The 23,205-nt window shown below is 36.9% G+C and overlaps 1 long non-coding RNA gene across 1 annotated transcript in view; it reads left to right on the top strand.

Moving 5' to 3' along the window:
- LOC105492621 (uncharacterized) overlaps positions 1–23,205 on the top strand; it is a 53,193-nt gene that overhangs the window by 3,155 nt on the left and 26,833 nt on the right. Inside the window, exon 2 of the long non-coding RNA XR_011609745.1 lies at positions 3,530–3,587. This is a non-coding gene — a long non-coding RNA (uncharacterized lncRNA). The remainder of the gene's footprint in view (positions 1–3,529; positions 3,588–23,205) is intronic.

The raw sequence follows: 23,205 nt of genomic DNA, 5'->3' as shown, positions 1-23,205 counted from the left end.
AATGAACCAGCATCTACTCAGTTGCTCAGAAAAAAAACCTGAGAGTCATCTTTGACTGCTCTCCTTCTCTCACACCCCAAATCTGAATCAACAGCAAAACTGTCAGTTCCTAATCAAAACATATTTAAAATTAACAATGTATCATTTCCAAGGCTGTTACCATAAGCAAAGCCAGTACCATCATTTTTCTGTACTACTGCAATGGTCTCTCAGTACTCCTCATACTACTTGCTTCTGTGATATTTTTCCTCTCTATAATTTGGCCTCCAAACAGTTGTCTGTGACCTTTCTGAAAGATATATCATGTTCCTACCCTCAACCTTCCAATGCCTTCCCATTATACTTAGAATAAAATTCAAAATCCTTATCATGGCTTCTAAGTCCTCATGAGATTTAGGCTCTGACAACCACTCTAACTTAATTTCCTATCATACTTCAACTAATTCACTGCACTCCAACAACCTTTGCCTTCATATTCCTTTATACCCCAAAGCCCTTCCTATATCTGGGCTTTTACTCTCTGTTTGGAATACTTGTATTCCAGATATTTGCATGGCTCACTTTCTTTCCTCAACCACCTTCCTACCCAAATTTAACCTTCTAGAATATAACTTTTACAATCCCACCTAGAATATTCTGCCATGTCAATGTCTGTAATGGTTAAGTATTTTTTTGGAGGTGGAGACAGAGTCTTGCTCTGTCACTCAGGCTGGAATGCCTTGGCATGATCCTGGTTCATTGCAGCCTCAACTTCCTGGGTTTCAGCAATCCTCCTGCCTTGGCCTCCCGAAGTGCTGGGATTACAGGTGTGAGCCACCACACCTGGCTATAATGGTAAATTGCATGTGTCAACATGAGTGATCTAAGGGATGCCAAGAAGCTCAAAAAACATTAATTCTGGGTGTGTCTTTGAGGGTGTTTCCTAAAGAGAGTGGCCTTTGATTTGGTAAACTGAGTAAGGAAGATCGCCCTCACAAATGGTTATGGGCATCATCCAATCTGTGGAGGGCCCCAGTAGAACAAAAAAGTGGAGAGAAGACAAATTTGTACTCTTTGCTCAAACTGAGACATCCATTTCCTTCTGCACTTGGATATTAGCAACCTTGGTTCTTGGGCCTTCAGAACCTAACTGGAACTTACATCATTGGCCCCCAGTTTTCAGGCCTTTGAATTTGGACTGGAACCTATATCTCTTGGCTCTCTTGGTTCTCAGGCCTCTAGGCTTGAACTGGAACTGCACCACTGGCTTTCCTGGGCCTCCAGCTTGCAGACAGTAGATCATAGGACTTCTCTGCCTCTATAGGCTTCTGAGCTAATCCTTCATTCATAATACATGTCTTTCTATATATCTGTGTTTGTACATTCATCCATCTATCTATCTATCTATCTATCATCTATCTATCTGTCCATCCACCCATCCTTCCATCCATCTATTTACATCTCCTATTGGTTCTGCTTCTCTAGAGAACCTTTACTAATATGCTATCCTTTTACCTTACTTCATTTTTATTGTTAAATCATACTTGACAGTTTAATATATATGAGCTACATTTATTTACTTACCTGCTTACTTAATTATCATACATCTTCTATCAGAATATAAGCTCCATGAAGTCAGAGACTTTGGGAGTTTACTTACCACTGTATCCCCAGCACCTAGAACATTTCCTAGCACATACTGGATACTAAATAAACATCCATGACATAAACGATTGTATTTGACTCAATTTAAAGGTTTGAAATACATGAAACTAAGATAACAACAGGACAAGTCATATAGTTTCATCTGCCCTTTTTCCATGTTAAGGGAAGTAAATGTGTATTATTATTCAATGGTTATCTAAAAAACTGATGAACCCACCTGAAGGTAATACCTTGTATTGTCCTTAACTCCATACCTACCCCCCAAATACCAGGTAATGCATTGACTGTCTTTGGGTTTATCTACTTCTTTTCAAAGTACCTTGTTTACTTTTCATGTTTAACTCTGAGATCATGAAGTTTCGAGTTCTGCTTGTGTACCATTGAAAGACTTGAATTACATGTTCTCCAAGATCCCTTCTAGCTACATAATTCTACTAAAAATGTAGAGAAAGGTAAAGCCAATGGTGACTTCAGTTATTTAATATGCACCTATGTTCTAGTTTATTAGTTACCCTATCTATAATTTTAATATGCAACTATAGTTACTAGTTAGCCTAGATTTTCACTTGGTAGTAGAATACAACTTACAATGTTATGTATTCTCATCGAATATCCCTGATAAGTCTCATAATCAAAAGAATAGAGTGGTAATCAAAATACTAGAAAATAGCCCTGATATCTAATGTGTCATTCACTATTCAACCTAAGCAGGTTGTCTTCCTTTTGTAATTTGATTGCCCAACTTCTAAAATAAGGTCAATGCACAAAACACTTACTGAAGTGTCCTATTTCCAGGACCATATTCCAGGTTTCTTGGAAGAAGGTACTAAGAATGATTTTGGCAAGTCAAGTATGTCAGAATAAGAGGTAGAATTGGTCAGAGGGAAAAATTGAACAACCATGGAGGTCTAATAAAACCTTGGCCAAAAGCTCAGGTGCATATAGACCCCTTCAGAGTTCTCCTGCCTTAGGCAGAATACGAGGGATATTTACATCCACCTCAATCAATCATTGTATCAGGGCAAGGAGTGGGGTGGGGCAAGAACATGTCTTGGAACATGCAGCTCACATAAACTTTGGAAACCCTGGAGGAGCTGACTAATGGAGACTGTCTTCCAGCAATTGAGTCAACAAGTCCTATCTTATAGGGGGATGGGGGTAAAACATTTCCATCCCTTCTGGTCACAGAACCATGTAGCAATTCCTCTTATATGTTTTATATTAATGCAAAAGAATAAGATATGTCCTATATGGGTGCTTTTCAAAGACCACTAATATGATACTGTATGTGTATTACTGTGCATTCTATTTTCAATCTATAATGGGCAATGATAATAAACATTTATGATCTACATTGAAGTGTGCATGTATCTGCAAGAGCCCATGGGCTTTTGTGTATAAGGGAGCTTGAAGTATGTCAAAGGTCATTTACAGACTAATATCCATAATAGAACAGGGCAATTACCAATTCATAAATTGTGCTTTGGCTAGACTTCTCCTTCCTAGACTTTTCAAGAGCATTGGCTTTAGCTATGGGCCTACTTAATTGGCTGTGTTTGAATTTTACAAACCTCAGATCTCACACCATTTTAGAGGGTTCATCAACACATTCATATATGTAGCTATCATAAAAACAGATGTTTACTTAAAAATAACATAATTCTTAAATTTTTCTAAGTGTTCTTTGCTGTCATTATTATTTGGCCTGGAATTACTAATCATAGAATATATCATAATTATTCTTCCCTCTTTTCCCTTTCCACTTAAATAGTTTAAAAATCATATTGGCTTTTTTTCTTATTTCTTGAAATACTCAACCAATTGGCTTAGCCCTTTCTTTCTTTCTTTTTTTTTTTTTTTTTTTCTGTGTCACCTTTTAATACAGGTTTTCATCACCTCTGCAAAAGGGATTTTTTTTTCTCCCCAGTGAAAAAGATGGATTGGTAAGTGGCCCTACAGCCTATAAACTGTTTCCTTTTAATTCAGGCCTGAGCAGTTTGGCCTGGCTCACATTCAGGTAGTATATAACTTGTCTGAACTCCTTCTAAAGGGCCTCCTGCTCGTGTATTTATGCTGAGCACTTGGGTGAGCCTTGAAACAGCCTCTCTACAGAGTGATGGGATGTTTGCTCACCTCCAGACCACATTGTAATGAAGCATGCCCCTTGCTTTTAAAATTCTGAGGTTCTGACCTCTCCAGGTGAGGCTTTCCCTGGAAATGGCCCCCTGAGGCTACTCCCAACTGCACAGTTTATGTGTGGGACACCAGTAACTATGTTCACTCTTAAGGGTTTTCTTTCTCTTTACATTGTCAGCTGCTCTCATGTTCCAACATAAAGGCCCACACAGGAAGTATTAGGAGAGATTTCTAGACCTCCTAAAGCTAAACCTGGTTAAGCTTTCCTTTAACATTCAAATACTCAAAGGAACTTTGTGTAAATTACAAATTTTGCAATGGTGTATCCATTTGAAGAAGAGTGGTATAATATGCAAAATAACAAAGAATTTTTTTCATCATAAATGTCATTGCCAAGAACAGGAACTGATGTTACTTGGCTTTGATCTTTGTTTTCTTCCCCTTCCTCCACTGCTTAATTCAATTATGTATCCCTCCTTTACATAATGCAAGCACTACTCCTCCACCTCCTCCTTAATTACAGACTATTCAGGGATCCTGAATGTCCTGAGATAGAGCCAGTATATTTTGGCATTGTTTTATTCAAACCTCTACCAGGTACTGCATGTTCAAGACAATTTTCTTTTAAGTGCACCCCACACACACCAAAATCAGACTACATAGATAATAGCTCATTCAGTAATCAGTAGATTATGAAGTGGTTGAAATGTATTTGAAAATTAATGGATAGACTGAGACAAAGAGGCTACTTAGATTCCTTTGATGAGATGATACAGCAACTTACATCTAACCTAACTGTATGCTACTCCTTCTCACCCAACTAACTATGCAATTGCAAATTTTATGAAAATATTTCAAACTGTATTTATATTATGGCCCTGTCAAATACAGTTTTTAAGTAATTTTGGCCCAAGATTGAAGATTTAAAAGAAACGTGAAAACTTCTCTGTCCTTTATACATTACCTTTTTACCTGACACTTGGACTACCATCAATTATTCTGCTCATTTTGGGGGGAAAAGTGAGAGGAGTTATGGAAGGAAAATATTTGTAAAAGGAGATAGCAACACGTCATGATAGACTTTACAGCATGTTTCTGTGCTAAGCCTACTACACAGCAAACTAAACTCAAAAGAGTCCTGTCCTCTACCATCTGTGACTGGAAAAAGAAGACAGGAACAAACAAAACAGCATTAAGCAAGGATTCGTAAATGTAGTTAGATATCTAAAAATGATAGTTGTGAAAAGGTATCTTTTCTTCACAGTTTAGTGGGATGAACTGCAATCTCTCTTTTAAAGCGTTATGTAAAAAGAATTTGAATGGTGATGATGAAGTATGACTTTAGGAAGTCAAACAAAGTCTTGTCTGAGAGAAAGACCAGAGGATGAGCAGGTCAAGATCCCTCTTCCCTCCAGCACAGTGAGTCGACTTCATGTTACCATTCTCTGATTAGCAATCTTTTTTATTTTTCTTTCCTGGGTTCAAAACATTTCCATAAATTGCAATTATTTCCCACAGTGCCAAATATATGTTCATTGACAAAGGTGATTATTAGGTATTAAAGTCTAATTTCATAAGAAATTTGTGAATTGTTTTTTTTTTTTTTTTATTTTTTGAGACGGAGTCTCACGCTGTTGCCCAGGCTGGAGTGCAGTGGCGCGATCTCGGCTCACTGCAAGCTCCGCCTCCCGGGTTCCCGCCATTCTCCTGCCTCAGCCTCCTGAGTAGCTGGGACTACAGGCGCCCGCCACCGCGCCCGGCTAATTTTTTTGTATTTTTAGTAGAGACGGGGTTTCACTGTGGTCTCGATCTCCTGACCTTGTGATCCGCCCGCCTCGGCCTCCCAAAGTGCTGGGATTACAGGCTTGAGCCACCGCGCCCGGCCGAAATTTGTGAATTAATTGTTAAGCCTCTTTCTTAACTAGTCAAGAGCAAATCCTTCCTTCTCACAACTTGTCATGCTAATGTTGCATGTTATCACCTGCATGTCAGGAGAAAATTCTTTAGGCAAAGATGTTCCCTTCAGAAGAGAACAAGGGCAGTTACCCTGCACTAAATATATCATGATGGACTTTGATCTTTCCAGTCTCTTCAGATATCTTTTATTTTTACCCAGAAAAAGTTGTCCATATGTTCAATTGTAGAGATGAAAATATTAATTTAAACCAAAAGCATATTGCAGGGAAAGCAATCTAATTACAAAAAGCCATTTATACAGAAAAAGTATACTTTCAAATAAAGTAAAAGGTCACCACAAATCTTTATAGGCTAACAAAATGGAATCAAATACATAACGTTAAAAATGTACAGAAACAGTTTCTATAGAGGACTAACACTGTTCTCTGTCATTGATGCCTCTAGTAGATCAAGACAAAAATAGAGACCGTTTGAAAATTAACTAATATAGTTAAATTAACAAATACACTTTCAACTGGGTGCAGTGGCTCATGCCTGTAATCTCAGCACTTTTGGAGACCAAGGTAAATGGATTGCTTGCACCCAGGAGTTTGAGAGCAGCCAAACAACATGGCAAAATCCTGTATCTACAAAAAATGCAAAAAATTAGTTGAGCATGGTAATGCACATCTGTAGTCCCAGCAACTTGGGAGGCCAACATAAGAGGATTACCTAATCCTGAGAGGTTGAAGCTGCTGTGAGCCACGGTCATGCCGCTGCACACTCCAGCCTGGGTGGCAGAGGAAGACCCTGTCTCAAGAAAAAAAAATAAAAATAAATAGAAAAAATAAACTTAAATTAAAAAACATACTTTCACTATAAACTCTACAAAGAATATAGAATATACCATATTTATAAAACATGCAGAAAAAAATAGGCATGTACAGTTTCAGAAAATATTTTAGTATATCGCAAAGCAGAAATTATGTAGCGTACATTGTCTGACTAACATAAAATAATAATAATAAAAGGCTAAAGAAACAAAACAAGCAAAAACTCTAACCATTAGAAAAGTTGCTATAATTTTTCTAAATAACTTTGTTCAGACCAAAAAAGAAATAAAAGTTAACAGTTAAAGATAATTTAGAAAATAATGAAAATTAGTATATTACATTTTAACTTTCATGAGATGCAGACAAGGTGGTATGAAGAGACAAAATCACAGCCTTGTAGTATTTTTACAATTAAATAAGAAAAAAATTGAAAATAAACCAAGAGTTCAACTCAAGAAGTTAGAAAAAGAAAACACACTTAAGAGAAATAGAAGAAAGATAATAGTGAAGATAAAAGCAGAAAATGATTTATTATAAAAGAAAAAGATAATAGAAATATTAAATAAATTCAAGAATTATAAAAGAAGAGAAGAATTTCCTGCAAATAAAATCCAGAGAGAAACAATGATTGAAATTATAATGATAAATACCTGTGATGTATTGTTTACTTTTTCTGTAGGAGACACTATACTTAACCTTTGCCTATTACTTCAGTTAATCCTTAAAACAAAACTCTAAAGTGTTTATTTCTGTTCTTTTTATAAATGTGGTCACTGAAGTTGGGGGTTTCACTTGCTATTATAGCAAAGCTTCTTATGTATCAGTGATGGAATTTCAAAGAATAATCCTCTCACCTTTACTCCAAAACCTGTGCTCCTAACAACTACACTATTTTTAACAAAATCATTTGATAAAGATGGTCACAGAAGATTAAAATGCCTAATTCTAATTAGTTTGCTAAGTTGGATGAATTGGGCAATTTCTTGATAAAATATACATTTATCAATTGTACCAAGTTTAGGCAATCTATATATACAAGTAAATATTGAATTAATTGGATATGTTACAAAAAAATTATCTCCAAACATGGCTCTAAAGCCAAAATGGTATTTTAACTAATGAGTCTTGTTTTTAAGTTTTCAAAGAACAAAATTTCCAGCCTTATATTACTTATTCTAGGATCTAAAAATAATAAACAGTAGTTTTTAAATTAAATTAAATTAAAATTTTACTTATTTATTCTTTGAGACAGGGTGGTTCTTTGTTGCCCAGGCTGGAGTGCAGTGGTGCAATCATGGCACACTGCAGCCTCAACTTCCTGAGCTCAATCAATGATCTCACCTTAGCCTCCCAAGTAGCTGGGGCTGCGGCCATGTGCCCCCAAGCCCAGCTAATTTTTGTGTTTTTGGTAAAGATGGAGTTTCGCCATGTTTCCCAGGTTGGCCTCAGACTCCTGGACTCAACCCATCTGCCCAACTTAGCCTCAAAGTGCTGGGATTACAGGCTTCAACAACCCGCCTGGCTAGTTTTTTAATTTTAAAAATTAAATATGTGGTATCAAAATTTGATAAGGATAACAAGAAAATAAGGAAATTATGCATTTATCTCAGTTACATAGTTGTGAAATCACCAAATACCAGCACTATTATGAAGACATCTGACTGGATAAAATGAAATCCCATTACTCATTAACCATGATATAAAAGAGTTCTTAAATCATTCATCAGCCTCACCTTATTTTGAAATTACTAGAGATAGTCTCATTAAATTTAGGAACAAGGGAAGAATTCTCATCATCATCATCATTGCATAATAATGTTAGGAAGGCCCTGACTAACTAAACAGCCAGTGAAACCATTTATAAGAAACAAACAACATTTGGAAAGTAGGAGATAAAACTATCTCTATGACTAGACCACACCGGAAACAAAATACATAACTTACAAACTCAAAATTCATGAGTGCTGATGAGATGATCCAATGCAACAGAAAAATTATACAGTCGTTAGCTTCTTATATACTATAAATAACCAATTTGTTGGAACAAAGTCCCACCTGCATCTAAGTGTGCCTAAGAGCAGAAAAGAAGGACTAGATCGCTGCAAGTGGAAACCCTGTGGCACGCTGCTGACAGGCTGAAATTTCCATGACATCTCTATTATTCACAAACAAAATGTTATTGTGGTCCTACTAGGCACCAGGATCGGCCCAGATGTAGAGAACATAGCGTTGAAAAGATCTGGAAGGTATCATTGTAATGGAGCTGATAATTGATTGGGATGAGTGGAACAAAGAATCATAAAAATGAAAAGTAAATAAACTGAAAACGGAGTGAAAGTTGCTATTATGAATAAAATAGACTAATGAGATGGAGACTCGGGGTACTTCAGGTTGGGAATTCAGAGTCCTTCCTCAACAGGTGACATTTAACCTGAGAATTGAATGAGAGCCAGATAGGTGATCAGGTTGAAGAGAATTCCACATAGAATCTTTTATTTTGACTTAAAACTTTGTTTAACTTTTATGTTGGATTTTATAATACATGCATGCTTCTTTCAATGTAAATGCACTGTAGACTTTTCCTCCGAGATTAATGTCATATTCATTGAGAAGTCCATTCAGACAGCCTTCTCCATTTAGTCGCTTTGACTTCAGTTCATTTGGACACTTCTTATAAACTAGCTGTCAGACATTGTTCTCCTCCTCTTAGCCAATCTCCTTTTCCTCCTTTCCACTTTACTCATTAATATATGCAATATACTTTCTCATCTTATCTCTAACTCTCACCCCCATCTGAACTCATTACTGAAATGAACGATGGGGTGTCTCATTTGACATATTACTTGTTAATAAAAATTGTGATACCCAAGTGGCCTCAATAAATTGTGTTCATACAAATTAAGGTAATATCAAATTGGCTGTTTCAAAATGTTCTTTTTTACCCCTTATCATTCTGACACACACCCCTAAGAGGTATCATTTTAAAAAACATAAGAATATTAAAATAATTTCATTTTAATTCTGGTAGTAAGATGGTAGCAGGTTAGATCTAATTTTTCTCTCCTCTCTTGGACTCTAAGCAGTAAGGAAAACAGCAACAGCAAAATTCATGAACTCCATTTCCAGTGAAATTGCAAGACAAATTTCAAATTGTGTAAGTGTTGATTAAAGCAGCTGAGGCTAACAAAGCCTTTCAGAAATCCCTGCGGAAAGAGGCAACAGAAGCAGCAGTAGACTATGAAAAATGGGGTGACGTATTGGGGGGTATAATTGGTGGTAGGAAATCTTAGCAAGTGCCAGAAAAAACTGTACACCTTCTATATAGGAACTATGTATTCTTTGGTGATAGTGGCCATGAAGACGCTACAGAGCATGGGATGAATGTAAAAGCACTGACGGAGTGGATGAGGTTGAGGGAAGCATGGGCTACAGGAGGGGTTCATACTAAGAAAACGTTCATCAGCAGACAGTGAAGTCTCTAAGAGTTTTTAGGGTGTTTTCACTCAGCAATCTCATAGGGAGCCTAAGATATAGAGTTAATCTCAAAGAGATTTGTAGACATGGCTTTTCTCTAATGAAGTATAGTACTAATTGATAAATAAGAAACCAAAAACTGAGTCAGGAACAGGGGCTCATGCCTGTAATCCTGGCTACTCAGGAAGCTGAGGTGGGAGAACTGCTTGAGGCCACAAGTTCAAGACCAGTCTGGGCAATATGGCAAGACCCTGTTTCAAAAACATTAAAAAATAAAATAAAATAAAATAAAAAAAGAAAAGAAATAAAAAACTTTGTAATTACATTGGGTTGGACTAAAATGGACAGAAATTGTACAAAATAGGAGGGCTTTGAACCTTAAAACTTCTATGGATACACAGCTGGTTGAGAAAGCTATTAATATGTAGAGGCAAATATTGGTAATTTCTATTGGAAAAGAAAGGATAACTCAAACGGAAGAATCAGGAACCCAGAGGGTATAGCCAAGACTCATGGAGAATCATTTTTAGGGAGCCAAACAAGCCCCTAAACCATGCTGGATTTCATAAATTGCTGTGAACCTTAGTCAACTGAATTATTTGTTGTAATGACTCTATCTCTATCCCACCCCTGCACATTGTGGCAGGAAAAAGTAAGAGTGCACAGAGCACATGGACCTCATTTAGTTGACAAAATTCTGGACTGCCAGCTGATGCCATAAGAGAATGAAACTTTTGCAGACCTTGGGAGGAAATGAAAGTATTTTATATGTTAGAGAAAGTAAACAATTCATGGCCAGAAGATGGAAGGTGTAGATTAAAGATAGCCACAAATTATTTTCTAGCCTTCTCTTTCAAGTATAATTCCCCTCCACTTAAGTCAAGGCTAACCCTAGTGGCTTCCTTACTGAATCAAATGTAAGTAAATTCAACTACTTCTGAGGCTGAGGCTAGGTCATAAGAAGCCCCTCAGAGCTCACCCAGTCTCCTTGTAATACCCCTATTTGAGCCATGAGCTGCCATATGGTAAGGCTGAATACCCTACTGAAGATACCACCTGGAAAGGCTCTGAGACCACAAGGGAAGGAAGAGGGTCCCAGCTGAGCTTAACTTCGTGGCCCATCTCCACCAAGCCACCAACATACAAATTAAACTATTTTGAAACCTTTGGACCAGCCAAGCTAGCAGCTGAATACCAACAAGTGATACCAGTTAATGAAATGTAGAGCAGAATTGCCCAGCTGAGCCCTACCTGAATTCGTACTCCTAAATTTTGTGAGATATAACAAAATATTGTTGTTTTATGCCACTAAGTTTTAGGATCGCTTTTTAGGAATCAATGGACAACAGAGCATCCATAGTAATGCATATAATAAATATGTACATGCTATGTCATCTAAAAGAACAGGGGACGAAGGGTCTTACAATGAGGTATAATTTTAAAGCTAATCACTGGAACACAAATACAAATCTTCTAAAACATCAAAGTCCCAAGAAGAAAAAAGCAAAGAAAACAGACTAGAAAAAAGGCTTAAAATGCACACACACTAATACTTGCTATAAAATCTTGCAATGAACAAATGTTCCTGGACAGCAATTTGTCAATATGTAGCATAAATCTTAAAATTGACTATATATTTTGATCTGAGAATTACATCGGAAAAAAAAAACTTCTAAAATAAATTATAAGAAATGTATGTAAAATTTTATGTATAATGTTGTTTGCTGAATAATCATTTATAATAGTAGAAATTTGGAGTCATCACTACTACCCAACATATAAAATGATTTAATAAATTATGGATTATCATATAACAGAATAATGTGTAACCTCTGAAAAACATGTTTTTAAGAATGTTTAATAGCATGAAATCCATGCAAAGTATAATGTTAAGTGCAAAAGAGCAGAAAGGAAAACTATATGTAGAGGATTATGCAATTTTATAGGAAAATGAAGTGCCAATTAATATATAGGTACAGTTTTTTAAAAAATATAGAAAAAAAATCAGTAATGCTGTCACCTATACTTAATAGGAATACATTTTTATTTTATTCTATATATTTTAGGATACTCACTAATATTTCCATATATTTGTTAAAATTATAAAAAGCTATTTTAAATAAGCAAATAAGTAAATTGTCAAACTAAGGATCTGCCATCTTTCACAATGAAGCTTTCTACTCTCTCTTCTATAATTATGAGTTGGATTCCACAAAGAGTGATGGTTAAATCAGCTCAACCAACATTGATACCCTAAGAAGACATATCTGGAGCAAAATTCTTAAGCATAATTCATTCTCTATATTTCTGGAATACTTATTATTCCTGAGGTGTCCACAGATGTCTGGTTAAAGAGGAATTGTCTAGTTATGTATTATTTTAGATGCCTTTTAGATTCTTCAAAATCAAAAGGCAGAACCTTGTTCCTAGGGCCATCATCTAGCCAAATGACATTTCCTACTAGATATTGAACTCTGAATACATTATAACCCCACACAACATGGAGATATCTTATCTCTGACAAACTGTGTTGTCTTTATTTAATTAAAGGTCTCCAATAAATCCCTGATAATTTTAATATAATTTTCAGTACCCCAAAACATTAAAAAAAGGAAATCTTTCTAAGCCACTACTCTTTCTTGGTTTTCTGTTATTGTTAACTCAGTTCCTTTTTGCACATAGAGTAGTTTGCAAGCTGAATTAATTTCAGGATGCTAGGTAACTGTCCAGTCTTTTCCATGCTATTGCCTCCTAGGATCATGAAATAGTTAAATCTCCTCCAAAGTCACCATCTAAGAGTACATACATGGCAGGAGCATCTGGCTCATTATTAGATTATGTGGGCACCAGTCAGCATAGAGCTCTGAGCAGACTAAGTAATAGCAGTGGAGGCATAGTTGTGGAAAAGCAACCCACAACTTGAATGGCCAGGACACAAAATTACTCTTTGGTCTTGGCACAGAGATAGGCACTACTTTCTTTTCTATGCAGCTCTTTTTACTTCAAAAGAAAAACATTCAGACTCATTAGTTTATATTACTTTCAATCAAGGATCTAAAAATATGAAAAATTTTAAATGCTGAGATATATTTTCTTCTCAGACCCTACCTTAGGTATTTCATTTTCTCATACCCTTTCATACTCTCCCACCCAAAAAGGAAAAAGAAAGTTCCTGGTATTTAACTGGACCTGAAGTCAAAAGATCCTAAGTACCACAAGAAAGACTACTCTTTTGATATTTTTGGCAAGCACCAGGAGTGGATGTTCTAGAATTCTGGCCAAATTTTCCATCCAATTTTGCCGACTAACTTGTGAGGTTCTGGGCATTTGGAAAGAAACAGATAAGCAACTCAGCATCAGACTTTTTAAAAAAATAAAACCCAGACACTAAAGGTCTTCAGGCTCAACACAGGTGGTATTTTTACAGTGTGCACAGTCCTGTTGCCTGGACTCCATTGAGAACTACTCCATTGAGTAGTTTCTCTGAATAGTCACTCAGAAGTGAATTGCAAGCATCAGTGGTTCCTCTCGCTAAAGAACAGACACTCTGCAGAATCAGAAGGGGATTTCTGGGTAACTTGATGGGTCTAATAATCAATTCTCTAGCCACATCTAAACTCCACACAAGATGTTTGACAATCGGACGTTATGCATGCTTTGTTTGGGAACACAACTGTGAATACAACTCAAATTGTAATTGTAACTTGCAAGGCTTCAGGGTCTTTTCACTTGAGTGCTTTTCCCTCTACTGAATATTCTTCCTCCAAACATTTGCATGGCTCTTTGATCATATCATCAGAAGACCTCACTGACTACTCAATATAAAGATAAAAATCCTTCTCCCTCTTCTAACCCAAATAAGATTGACAGATGTAGGGGCCTGAGTGGCAGGAAGGGTGCCCAGTTATATTTGAATTTCCAGTGAACAACAAATATGCCATTTTTTTTATATAAGAATGCTCCAAATAATGCTTTGGACATACTTACACTAAAAAGTTGCTTGGATTTATTTGGAATTCAAATTTAACTGGGTGTTCTGTATTTTATCTGGCAAGTCTAAACCCACCCCAATGTTCCCTTTTCTCCCTCTATTTTAGATTTTTCCACAGGATACAATGCCACCTGACTTATCACATATTTATTAGCTCTTTTATTTGTCTTCTGAGCTAGACTGAGGGCAGGGACACCATTGTATTCTAGCACCCAGAACAACGCCTAGCATGCAAAGATTTGTTGCATGAGTAGAATGAATGAGTGAATGAATGTTGATACACTACTAGGTAGAGCCTGGGGATGTGGTCTGCTTGCTCTAGGAACATCCTCTTCCTCTGCTGCTCCATCCTGGCCAAAAAAGAGCAGGTTCTGAAGGCCTGGTTTGGCAGCTATGTGCTTCTCGGAAAATTCTGCTTAAGCATCCTCATTGTTCGGGCTTCCTTACCAAGCCCTAGCCGTTCAGTTTCTTTTTCTCAAGTTTACCTGGTGCTTTATACAGAAACCAAGGAGGCGGAGTAATTTGGAGATTCTTAGCGGGCTGTGTTTTCAGAAGGAAAAACCTTGTTGGATAGCGAATGCCATTCTGAATTTGTTCAATGTCAGAGCAGAGCTCATGGAAAGTCATTGTTTATGTCTGACACAAATCTTTATTATGCAATTAAAAATGTTCTCAGTTACTCTAACTTACTTTTAATAAAAAGTTTAATGTGTTTTTATTTCTTCCAGGCAGTAGATAAAAAGATGTCTTGCAATATTGATTTAAAATCCTAGCAAGTTTGCTCTTTTTCCTTTTTTTGAGACAGAGTCTCGCTCTGTTGCCCAGGCTGGAGTGCAGTGGCGCAATCTCAGCTCACTGCAGACTCCACCTCCTGGGTTCATGCCATTCTCCTGGCTCAGCCTCCCGAGTAGCTGGGACTACAGGTGCCCGCCACCGCACCAGGCTAATTTTTTGTATATTTAGTAGAGATTGGGTTTCATTGTGTTAGCCAAGATAGTCTCGATCTCCTGACCTCATGATCCGCCCGCCTCGGCCTCCCAAAGTGCTGGGATTACAGGCGTGAGTCACTGTGCCCGGCAAGTTTGCTCTTTTTTCTAAGTCATTTTTTTCTTGAAGATAAATACACACCTTCATGGACTTTGTGTATGAGTATATATTAAGATTACTTTATGTCAGGAAATAAATTGCTATTCTTTTTACTTTTAGGAAAAATATTATCTTTCTATTACACATTAACAATGATAAGCAATGTAATATCTAATTGAAATTAGTGTTAACATGTATACATCAGATAAAAGTGTTTATGAACTCATCTTGAGGTATAACCTGAAAAAAAATCTGCCAAGCAAAAATCATAACATATGAAATTCTGCAGTTTAAAACATTAACTAGAAATAAGATTAAAATGATGAGAATATAAATGATTTCATAGTACTCAAGTTCATTTTATATTTAGGGAAACATAGGACATAGAATAAACATAAAAATCTGCTAAGGATGGTGTGATTTTTAAATTACAAAGTTTCAAGTTTCTCAGTCTCAAACAATGACTAGCACTTTGAACTTAACAGTTACAATTTAAGATGCAAACAATAACTATTTGCCATAAATAACCCACTAATAATAAAGTTCTAGCCTAACCACTAAAGTGAAAACTCGATTTTTTTGGGGGGTGGGGGTTGGGGGACAGAGTCTTGCTCTGTCTCCTAGACTAGAGTTAAGTGGCTCAATCTCGGCTCACTGCAACCTCCACCTCCTAGGTTCAAGCAATTCTCCTGCCTCAGCCTCCTGAGTAGTTGAGACTACAGGCGTGCACCACCATGCTTGGCTAATGTTTTGTACTTTTAGTAGAGATGGGGTTTTGCCATGTTGGCCAGGCTGATCCTGAACTCCTGGCCTCAAATGATCCACTCCCTCAGCCTCCCAAAGCATGAGCCACCACACCTGGCCCAAACTCAACTATGTTTTTATGGCTTTACAGAGAGTTGGTTTTCCTGCCATGTATATTTCCCAAGTAGTTCGACCTTATCTCTATTCTCTAATATGTTTTATCTTAAAATTTTAAACATAGTTCTTGCACTTCAACATGTCTTGCTTCTATTCATCACCAAGGGCTCTTCCCAAACTCACTGCATCTTTGAGTCCATAAATAACCTGATCTCCATCTCAACTCTGGAAATCTGATTTCACTTCTTCCTTTAAAGATAATATAAAAGCACCCCTTAACTTTTAGTTCAACCATATATAGACTTCCATATTCTCCAAGCATGTTTTTCTCTCTCTGAACATTCCTCATTTTATTATATTTATAATAAAAAGATTGTAAAAATGTATTAAATAATTATTGTATGCCAGGTATTTTCTATGCAGTTGATAAATTGTAACTAATTTATTCCTAACACAACCATTGAATGTAGGTGTTATTATTATTTCTTTTTTGCAGAAAAGTAGCAAGAGGCCTACAGAAACAGAGTAACTTAGAATTCAGCCTGAGAGTATAGTTCTAGGGCCCTGACTCTCACTCACTGAGCTCTAATGACTTCCATTGACTTAACATGTATGCTTCCCTACCTGACTGTGAAAGTCTAAAGTTCAGTGGCTCTTTATTCATAAGCCTTGTATCTCCAGTGCCAGGCATAGTTCCTGTATCACAGTAGGACTCCAGTGCCAGGCATAGTTCCTGTATCACAGTAGGAATTACATAGTCTTGCTAATTTGGAAGGATAGAAGGACAGAAGGAAGGAAGGAGGGAGGGAGAGAGGGAGGGAGGGGCGTTTAAAGCAACATATTGTGCTTATTTAGACAACTCAGTTGGCATTTTACGCTTTCAGCATCTTCTGAGACTGATCATTTATTCTACCAAAGACAAACAAAGAGAAAACAAACAAACCAAAACAAAACTCTCACCCACCCAAAGCAAACAAATGAACTTAAGTCCTTATTTAAGTATAACTCGTTTCTTCTAGACACTGAACGCAAGACACCTAGAGTTTAACACACTATGCTTTCAGTCAATCCATCACTTTTAAAATGTTTATTAAATACATATTGAGTCAGCCAGTTCACAGGGTGTTTGCCCTGTTCTGTTTTCATTAATGAAAAAAAATCTTCTATCATACATAATTAATTTATTAATTATATTAACTGCTAATTGTCTGTCTTACCCTTTTGACATGTAAACTCCACAAAGGTACACTTCCTTGCCTTATTCCCTAATGTATCGTGGACACCTACAACCATGCCTGACATAAATTACACATTCAATAAACATTTATTAAATGAATGAATCAGTGTGAAAAGTTATAGAAGCTGAACAGATCACGGTGCATTTAGCAATGGAAAGGAATTGGCAACATTTGGGGTCCCACTGGAGACATATAGTGAAGAAAAATGTAGAATCAAGAGTCACTGAAAATAGTGGATGATATTACCAATAACCAAATGGGGAATACAATAAAAGAGAAAAAGAGATTGAGAAAAAAAGTTGGGAGTTAATTTTGACCAGGTTTAATTTCAGTTCCATGCAGAATATCCAGGAGAATTCCAGTAGGCAACAAAAATGCCTCATTACCTCATTCCTAGCAGGCAAAGGCCATAAGTATCAAATCATTCAAACCCTAATTATGAACATCAGTATTTGTGATTGAGTTTGTGGTAGATAATTCCTTGCGCCTCAGCCTTCTGCTGTGAAGCTATAAATAGGTTGCACTATACAATTGAAAAAATATGATCTATTCCTTAGAACTCAGTGTGTATGTACATTTATGTGTGTGTGTGTGTGTGTGTGTGTGTGTGTGTGTGTGGCTAATGTAAGATATTTTGAGTATAAAGTAAACTGCTACTTAGTTTAATTAATAGGAAGATTGAAGGGAGCCAGTTGATGGCAGTTTTTTTTTTTTTTTGTCCTATCCATTAAGATCATGTTCACTAATTTAGAGATAAAATAGAGAAAATGGAAAGACTTTCAAGAGAGAAAATATTGCTAAGACAGGATGCAGGAAATGAACAGAATTTATAGAATAAAAACTACAATTGAAAATTGAAATTTTGGCAAGCAGTAAGGACAGTAGAAAGGGGCAAGAGCAGATGTACAGAGATCCTTTAAGGAACATAATAATGTCAGTGGTGTACAAATTGTATCATATTGACATTCTCAGAAAACATAAGGCAAGCGCGTCAGAGTTCTCCAGGGAAACAGAACCAATAGGATATATATACCCTATGTTATATCAGGAGCTTTATTTTAAGGAATTGGCTCACAGGATTGTAGAGGCTGGCAGGCCGGCAAGTCTGAAAGCCATAGGGCAGGCTGACAGGCTGGAAAGTCAGGCACAAGTTGCTGTTACCATCTTGAGGCAGAATGTCTTCTTCTTTGGAAAACTTCAGTTTTTGCTCTTAAGGGCCTTCAGATGATTGGATGAGACCCAACCATGTTATGGACGGTAGTCTCCTTTACTTAAAGTCAACTGATGATAGATGTTACCCATGACCTGGCAACGCCTCACTCCATGTTTGCTTAAATAACTGGGTCCTATAGCCTCACCAAGCTGACAAATAAAATTAACTATCACAGCAAGATTATATCCAAAATTCAGGTTGAGTAAAAATACAAAAGATTCAGCTGTTCTAGTTCCCAGTGCATATCTTACTATTTATTGAAAAAGGTGGAGGAGGGAAGAATGTGAGAGAGAGGGTGAGTTTGTGTACAGAAGGCACTAGTTGAGGAGACAATGCGTAGTAAGAACATAAAGCAGAGAACAGTGGAAATCTAGAATATCACTGGGTCAGGAACCAGAGCACCTGGTTTCCTGCATTCCCCATTTGTTAGTTACTATAATTTGGTCACCAGTAACACAATTTATCTGACCCTAAATGGAAGTATCTATAACTGTTCCAAACACATCAAAAGATAATTTCTCAAGTCAAATTAGATGAGATGTGTGATTTTACAAAATAAACATCTTTATATTTACACATATATTATTACCACTATCAAGACTATATAAGCAGAAGTCTAGGTTACTTCAATAGAGATGGAGTTGAGTGAACATGTGACCTCAAGAGATATGTTACATTCAACATTTGGAACAGATTTTCAGCAAATGACCTTTTCTACAGTCACCAATGCTGCCCACTGTTCCCTCAGCTTTATTTATTGAAGCTGCATGATTAGAGATCACTGTTCTCATCACAAAGCACCAATATCCACTTTAAGTTAAAACTATGAGCTGAGCGAATATGCATTGCACCTACCAGGCTATGGTAATCAATATGGAATTAACATCTATAAGTTCAAATGAGACTTAGAGTTAGTCTCTGAGTGAAGATTTAGCAACAAAGATTGCTGAGTGTTTAATCAAAAGGTGATTCATAGTTTTAATCCTATGTTATTAGTACTTCTTCTAGCTTTAGGAATGTTTTAGTAATCAAAATGTCAACATGGAAGACAAATAATTTGAAAGCCTTGAATTATTGCAGGTTCACAAATTATACAAGCAAACTACATTTAAGCATAATTAATAGCATATATAGCATTGTGATTAATGAGTTGCAGGAACAGCAAGAAAAATACTTTCTTTTTTTCCCAATAAAAAGAGAAATGTCTCTGGGTACATACTATTCACTTTAATGTACTTATGGATCATTACTATGAAAATGGGAAAAAAGTTTCCAAGCCCAAGCGAAGTGCACCAGCAATAGGGATTAAAATCCATACAAACCTGAAATAACACAAATAAAATCCAAGGTAAAATATATGAAAATACATATACTAGCCAGTAAGTAATTTTGCTTTTACCAGCAAAAGGATTATGTCTTCATAATAGTCCTTTAATAACTGAATGTCTAGTACATTTAAATATTATTTATAGATTATCATCTATTTGGTATAAAAGCTAGAAGATATCTGAGGTGGTATCTAAGAGTTGGAAGTCTTAATTAAAGTTTTATAACAGAATAAAGATAAAGCATTTCTAAAACTGAAATGTAAAATAATGAGGAAAACATTGCCTTAGAAAAATTTCAATTGTACTCAAAATTTCCGAAGTATTTTCACTGGGAATGAAGAGTAAAGTGAACTCCATGTACATATATTGATCCAATAGAAATCTTCCTTAATTTGAATTCTCCCAAAAAGCAGCCTCAGGAGAAGGATTTGTGGATAGGCACTTTTATTTAGGGAAATTCCTCCAGGAAGCAACTAGCGATGGGTGCTGGAGGAAGCAAAACAGGAAAGGAGGAAAAGTATTATTGAACTGAATATGACTGTGGAAATGGGGGCTCCGTGCTATTGGAGACCCTCTGAGAAACCGTACAGAATTCACCCCAGAATTGTCCTCCTGAGATCAGTCTAGAGGGCAGTATTTCATCATGGTTCCAACTTCCCACTCATCAGAGGTCCTTTGAAGACATGGGTTCCCGACACTTCCAACGGGGCATATGCCCAGCCTTTTATTCTGCAGCTGCACAGAAGCCTGGGGCAAAAAGCAAAGGAAACAAGACAGCTGATGTCGGACATTGTCAGGCTCACCTGCTCCTGGCTGCAAGGCAGGGCAATGGCCAATAGGTGAGCTGCTAGAGGATGAGCTCACACAGTGTCCCTAAGGGGTTGGCCTTCTTCAAATATCGCTGGCACAGCATAAAGCCAATCTGGATGGCAACATGTTTTTAGAAGAAGCTTTTTTCAGAGAGATCTGCCCCAACATTTTAGCATAGTTAGGCAAATAGATTCATGGAACTTTGGATCCAGAAGTTATCTTGGAATACTTCCGGTCAAGACATAGGCTTTTATGTATCAGGAAAGAGAGGCCCTAGATATTTTAAAACCGAATGATCTGGAGCAGGATAAAACCTAAGGGTTTTTTTTTTTGTGTGTGTGTGTGTGTGTGTGTGTGTGTGTGTGTTTTCCTAATCCAGAGTTTCTCTCTTTTTATTGCATATTTGAGATTCATTTGTGTGGTTCTCCACAATTATTGGAAGGCATCTAGATACTTTTGCAGGCACTATGCTATATGCTGGGGCCACAGTGGTAGAAACCAGACAAAGTTCCTGCCATGAAAGAAAACATGGGGAGGGGAAGGGGGAAAGAGAGAAAGAAGAAAGGAAGGCAAATTTATAGTTACAACTGATGTTAAGTGCTTTGAAGGAAAAATCCATGGTGCTAATTTGTGACACAATTACCTAATAATCACTGAACAAGTCTTACTCATTTGATTCCACTACCAATTTCTGTTTATCTGTCTCATTAGAATAATGTCATTAGTTTTTTTATTTTAGTTTTTTGTTTTGTTTTGTTTTTCTGTTTTTTAGCATATGCAAGTCCTTCTAACAATGCCTTCAAAGAAACAAAAAAGGTAAATCGGTTTTGCCTCAGGATAGCAGAGCCTGTAATACATTTTATTTTCATTTTCCTCCATCTTGTAACATCTCTTTCCTCCACTTTTATACTATTATACTTTCTTCTTTTCCTCCCACCTCCTTGACCATTGGTTTTGTTTTTCAACATTTGTTTCTTCTTCATCATTTCAGCGTTGCATTTTCCTGGACAGGTTGTGTCGCTTTTTTCTTCTCCTTCTCTCTTTTTCTTAGGCAGCCTTATTCATTCCCCATGACCAACCACACACAAAGTTTCACCGTTGCATATCTATGGATATACACTGGATACTTTCACTTGGATATTTCAAAAGCAATAGGTCAAAATGAAACACACAGTTCTCCTTCTATCCTGGCCTTCTTCCTCAGCAACCCTCTCTTTCGCCATTGAAGGGCATCTCAGGACACTAACGTACAAGTCAGTTGCCAGGGGCATTCTGCACATGCCTTCTCTTAAACTCCTCCATATCCATTCCATAATAAGTAAACATTTATTGACACCGTTCGTTTCTTTTCTTTCCTCTACCAACATCCCAGTTCAAGCTCTCATCCTCTCTGTCTTGGACTACTGCAGCAACCTCCTATCAAAGGTAACTATTCACATTCAATGTGGTTTTCCATACCATAGCCAGATTGCTCTTTCCAAAGTGAAAATTCTAGCTGTATTCACCACTTGTGTCTTTTCTCCCTTCTCCTGAGTAAAACGTCAGTGACTTCCACTGCATTCAGGTGAAGGCCAAATTCCTTCAAGTGGCCACAAGACATTACCTAGTCTGGCATAGGGAAGCTAAGAATATACTCAACTTTGTTTAACAGTGTTTGGTTATAATCTAGTCAAAACAAACATTCTCACATAAAAGACATAATGCATGGATTCCTAGAGGTCTTGTCACAATTATAAATATGAGTAAGCAAATTTTTTATCGTTTTCAAAAGATCAAATCTCTCCAACAACTTCTGGTTTCAGTATTTGTTTCTCTGAAACCAGAAGGCAAGAAGAAACCCATTAGTAGCCACATGCTCAGAATATTCAATGGTATTAATTAAATTCTATTTAAATGTAAAGTAAAATAATCACAACAATCCTAGAGCCATAATTATTGAAGACTAAGGTTCTGGTTGTTGCAGACCTGTAGAACCAGAGAGGAAAGTGTGGTGGGGAGACATGAGGAAAGGAAAGAAGAAGGAAAAGTTTTAGAAAGAAAAAAACAAGGTAATGAAAAATCTGGTCAAGATTTCAATCCACTAGCAGCATTGGATATATCAGATCTTGATGGCGACATTGGACAAGTTTCCCCTCCAGAGATAAGGTCCTTCCCATGTCCTGAAAAAGGGAAAGACTAGGAGCCCAATTCATTCACTATCTTCTTAATTTTTCACAAAGCCCGTCCACAGAGTGACAATTTGCAGGTCATGGTAAAAGTTGTCGTTGGGCTTGGCACGGTGGCTCATGCCTGTAACCCCAGCACTTTGGGAGGCCAAGGTGGAGAGATGACTTGAGGTCAGGAATTCATGACCAGCCTAGCCAACATGGTGAAAACCTGTTTCTACTAAAATATATACATACATATATATATATTTTACCCCAGTGTGGTGGTGCGCAGCTGCAGTCCTAGCTACTCGGGAAGCTGAGGCAGAAGAGTCTCTTGAACCCAGGAGGTGGAGGTTGTAGTGAGCCAAGATCACACCACTGCACTCCAGCCTGAGTGACAGAGCAAGGCTCTGTCTCGAAAATAAAAATTAAAAGAAAATTTAATTAAATATAAAAAATAAAATTTGCTCTTGTACTCCTGAAATAATAAGACTCTTATAGACATTAAAATGAAAGAAAGAAATATAAGAAGGAAAGGAACATGCCTT

The sequence above is a fragment of the Macaca nemestrina genome, chromosome 11 (genome assembly GCF_043159975.1).
Source record: "Macaca nemestrina isolate mMacNem1 chromosome 11, mMacNem.hap1, whole genome shotgun sequence".
In the NCBI taxonomy this organism is placed as follows: Eukaryota; Metazoa; Chordata; class Mammalia; order Primates; family Cercopithecidae; genus Macaca; species Macaca nemestrina.
Note: the sequence above shows the minus strand (reverse complement) of the source record. Positions and strands in the feature narration are given on the sequence as shown.